Here is a 5,042-nt window from a genome sequence, read left to right as displayed (position 1 = left end):
CACCCTCGCCAGGCGTAGTTGGTACTGTTAGCGAGCCTGCGGGGCGCAGCGCTCCCGCTGCCGCCGCCCCCGGGCAGCCCGCGCCGGGCACTCGCGGCCGAGCGGTGAGCCGTAATTGGCGTCTGTGGCTTAGGCGAAAGCAGACTATCCCGTGTTCAGGTAAGGACGTGCAAGGGTTAACTTAATTCCCTTGATCCAGCCACTCTGAACTGGAGCTTTGATTAACATTGGTCTGCAAAATGTAACTGTAACAAATTCAATTAAGGGAAGCACATTTCTTCAACTTTTAATTAGATCTACCCTATTTGTCTAATGTTTAATATAACATAAAAAGTTGCTCAGGTTCCAGAGGGAAATGGAAATAGATTTAGATGTAAGCTTAGCTTTTGAAAACACAACAGACTAAAGTTCTTTGTTCCTCAGCATGTATTATTGCTGCGTTTATACCCTCAAAGAGGATAACAAGCAATATTCCTCAAAGAGGAGAAAAACAATTTTACCTGCAAAATTGTAAACATAACAGGGTGGTATTTATGTAAGAGTTTCCCATAACCTTTAATTGGTCACAAGGTTCTGAGCATACAGATTGTAGCCCAGGTTTGATGCACGATTGTACATGATCCTGCTGGATTATGGTTGTTCCGAAAAAGCTTAAGAAAGTAGTAATATATTTCACAACCATTTAGTTGGTTTCCGTTAGTACACGACAGTGAAAGTTACCTAGAGTACATCTTAATATGGTAAATAGCAGATGTTGGCAAAGAGACGAGCCGTATGCCATCGTCAGCAGGTAACTGAGAGAGTCACGCAGCCCCCAGGCACATCTCGTAGGTGACTTACTGTGCCTTCAACAGAACTGTATCCTGCCATTCCCCGTCCATACTTTCATGCTGGGATTTGACTCTAAAATTCACAGTCCTTTTCCAGTTCAGTTTTTCTGATCACATCCGTGCTGGACATTTGTTCTTTGGTCTGTTAGTCAGAATATCAGTTTTCCTTGTTTGGGCACATTAAATCATGAGAGGAGAGAAGGAAAGCAAATCCAAAAGAAATTACGTTGTAAAGCTTTTAGTGAGCTACAGAAAGGTGGAACAACCATAATTTAAACTGCATATGCAGAAGTGGTCACCACAGATTACCCTGTATGATTTAAAAGTGTTACTGTTTTCTCTGTCCCAACACAATAGATACCGAGAATTATTATCTCTAGGATCATTTATCTGGTCAGTTAAAAAAACCCACATGTTTCAGTGCTAGTAATTATGAGGACTTGATGCTGAGTTCCTAACAGCCACACAGCCAGAAGTCTGTGGGAGTCTGACATTCACAAGGCATGACACATCATATGCTGTCTTAGTGTTTGAGCAAAAACAAGAAACATCACTGAAGCCCAATGGCCCTTCCTTAGTGTATAGACAGTAAGGAGCAGAAATGCTACCTAGTAGTAGCCCTGAAGAGTATACCATCACTTTTGCACTTTCTGGCTATGTTAGTCCATACATAATTGTTCTGCTATGTTTAAAAACAAACAAATAAACAAACAAAACCCCCAAACCAGCTGTCCTAGGGGCTGGGAGAGTTTTTACCTGTTATTTTCTGAGCTTGGTTGTTTGCAATGAAAGAATTGCTGCAAAAGTAGCTTCTTTGAGTTCCTTTCAGGTTCAAAGGTTTATTCATACAAAAAGAGGTTTTCAGTCTTGCAAGTTTTGTTTCACTACTGCATTTTCAAGGAAATGGGTAGTTACTATCCAGTCATTATGTTAATTATACCAAAGGAAGCTGTGAGGCTTGAGGAGTGACATATCCTGAATGGACAAGAATGCTCTAGAAGAGCTCAGGAGCCATTTGATGAATTCTTGGAGTGCTAGCCAAATGCTAGCCACTAAAGTAATGAAACATAGATCATATTATTGTTAACTCTTCCACAGCTATGTTTAGGGAAGAAAAAGGTATCCTATTATGAGAAAAAATAAGAAACATGCAAGTCCGGAAGAAATTATAATCTGAACCCTATTTTGTTGTTTTATTTGGCATTTTTAAAATTTTTTAAATGTGTTTTAGTGCATCAGAAGAGAATTTTTAATAGAGTCAGCCATTCAGAAGTTTCTTGAGGAATCCTGCTACATACAAATGAAGAACTAGACTCCATCATATTCTTCATATGCCTTCTTTTTGTTTTAGACTTTGACTGAGCCAGAGATACAGGAGCAAAACAATTTGAATAAAAAGCAAGACCAGAATGCAGTGTCTGTCATTTTTATTTTGTACTTTCTATATACTGTGACTTCAAGATAAAACCTCAAGATTAGAAAGCGATATGAGCCACAAAAACTAGATTTTGAAAATGAAAGACTTCTGCTTGATCCATAAAGAAGGAAGAAGCCTGGGCCAAAGCCAGTGAAACCAATATTCTCGGGCCTGTCCAGGCAAGTTTTATGGCGTATAGAGAGCAGATACTAGAATGGCAGTCACTGAACTGAGGCTAATTCAGGAGCAACAGCAGTTGTTACACATAAAAAAAGCAATCAAGGCTCTGACTTTTTTCCTTTTGTAGGTCAGCCTTTGTGTGACCAAGTATCATGACTGCCACAAATAGATGTACAAGATGGGAAGTCAGGTAAATAATGAGAGCAAATCACTGGCAGGTAAATAAGTAAATAAAACTGGTGGCATGTTAATTTACTTAACAGGTAGAGTCTAGATCTGTAAACTAACTGAACTGTGGCTGTTGTGATTCACTGGCTTTGTGTTGCACGAGATTACAGATGCCTGTCTTTAACAGAAAAATGCTTTTATTTTGTTCTTCGTTATCATGTAATTTACTCCTATTTGTGCTTTGATTTGGTCTTTTCCATCCTCAAGTTTTTTCCTTTTGAGAGATGTTCCTTTGTGGAAGATAAAGAAATTTGGTTTTGCTTAGGGAAATGGAACAGCTTTTCAAATTTCTGATTGCAGGAGTTTAAGAATGTGTTTCTGAAACTTCTTTTAGCATATTAAATGTCTGCTCTTGATTGTTTTAGGTTTTTTTCCAGTTGACTGACAATCCAAGGGCTGGTATGTATGGCTGAAAATTAAGCATTTGGAATTCCATTTTGGTGTTCTGTTGTCACACTCTTGGTTTCAGTAAAGTTTACATAATACCTACTGGGTGGTGATGATGCACTTAGAATGAAAGATGTGAAAGCAGAGAGAGAAAGCTATGTCCCCAAAGTGAGAATTAACCTTCAGTAAAATTGGTAAATACTGGAGTAACGATTCAGCTGTACACAACTAATGGAAGTGTTATATGAAGTAAATCATCTTTGAAGATGATTTTTCTAACAATGTATGTGATTACCATTGGGGCAGAGAGAGTGGAGAACAAATGTTGGGGTTTTGTGGTTTTAATTAAAGTTAAAAATCAAAGGGTAAAATCAAAGAACTTGTTATTCCACTCACTGATGTTTGTCTCAGTTTGTCATCTGATTTCATTGTTTTCTTCTGTTTGATATGTACACATCTGCTGCTGCTTCTAAGTTGTTTAGGCAGATATGGCCTCTTTTAATCTGCATTTGTATAGCAGCTGACACTGAGAGCTCCTGCTTTGTGCCCTGGGCTCCTGGACACTGTGGCAGCAGAAATGAAAATGAAAACGAAAACAGAAGTACTCTATGAGGGGGTGTTCAAGTGTAGCCAAACCAACTTGCATATGCTTTGCACAGATGTCAGCTGTGTAAAGCAAGGACTGATCTGAGTCAGTGTCAGTCTGTTCCCCTGTAGATGGTGCCCCTAGTTCAGGGATTCTCTTTTGGGTTGTCAGATCTGCATCCCTAATCCCCCTCCCCACTTTGAAAGTCAGTTTTCACCAAAGTGGTGCTTAGGGTGGTACTCCAGAAAAAAATGTTTTCAGTGCAGGTAAGATGACCTGGACGGAAGTCCCAGTTCTCTTTTTAGGCAGAGTCTGCTATATAAAATGACAAACTGCTGAACTCCAGAACACCCAGATATTATCAATCTCCTTACCTTATGGCTTCTTATGGCTTCCCCCATGTAAAATTTCTAATCCACAGCAAGCATATGCATCATGTGGATGACTGTGTAATAAAAGGCATGTGAAGTAGGATTTCTAATTTAATTTTGAGGAGCTGACCTTGCAAAGCAAGTGGGAGATCTGTGTAATGGCAGTCAGTGTTAGCTCTGAGGAGAGGGTTGAGACTTAAACAATGTCTTTTCAAATGAGTATGAATGATTATCATGATGCACATAAGAGAGGACATTCCACGTCTCCAAAGAAATTAAGCATAACTCTGTGTGCAGACTCAAATCAATTGTCTTTTAAGCGCAAAATATGCTTATATTTACACCAACCCGAGAGTGAAGTGAGGGTGAATAATATAAGTATCATAATATAACACTGAAATAGAGGTAAAATCTTATGGCTTCAGGCTTCCTAGATTTCATGTCTCTAATTTGAGATGTCCACAAAACCTTCACCATGCAGTAGACATATAGCAAAAATGCCCCAGGAAGCCAGCCCAGCCATGAAGCATGGTAGGTTCTACCATCTGACTATGCAGAGTAGGCCAAGAACTTCAGTGTGAATTAAAAATGGGATAGAGTTACTAAAGAACTGGTTAATGTATTTTAAATTTCAGAAAATACTTCTGAATATTAGTAGTCTGATAAATAATTCTCAAGGGAGTTTGTTTTCATTTAGCTCACACTGTCATTTCATTCCAAGGCACAGTAAAATTACCCTAGTATTTGTATTTAAAATGCCAAATTAAGAGAGTGTCAGTATTTTTTTTTTTACAGTAATCACTATTTCATAAGAATTTCTATCTGTTTAAAAAATGTATTTGCTTCTCTTACAAAAATGCAGTCACTATACAATTCTGATGTTTAGACTTTTATTGAGCTTAACAGCTTGCAAACCACATAGATAAATGAACTGGAAATTATGTGCCATTAGTATAGTTAGTAGAAAAGACTTTTGAATTTTGCTTTCTTCGTAGCAATGTTTTAGCCAGTATACAATATGGTAAAATGGCATTTACTCTGGC

General features: G+C 38.4%; 1 long non-coding RNA gene across 1 annotated transcript; it reads left to right on the top strand.

The window, feature by feature from the left end:
• The first annotated feature begins 26 nt into the window (after positions 1-26).
• LOC108446472 lies at positions 27-3,118 on the top strand. Its single transcript, XR_001861650.1, has 3 exons — positions 27-159; positions 2,555-2,617; positions 3,021-3,118. It is a non-coding gene; the product is annotated as an uncharacterized LOC108446472 (long non-coding RNA).
• Positions 3,119-5,042: the final 1,924 nt, after the last annotated feature.

The sequence above is a fragment of the Corvus brachyrhynchos genome, unplaced genomic scaffold, assembly GCF_000691975.1.
Source record: "Corvus brachyrhynchos isolate BGI_N302 unplaced genomic scaffold, ASM69197v1 scaffold32, whole genome shotgun sequence".
Taxonomy (NCBI): Eukaryota; Metazoa; Chordata; class Aves; order Passeriformes; family Corvidae; genus Corvus; species Corvus brachyrhynchos.
This window is presented reverse-complemented; position numbering and strand designations above follow the sequence as displayed.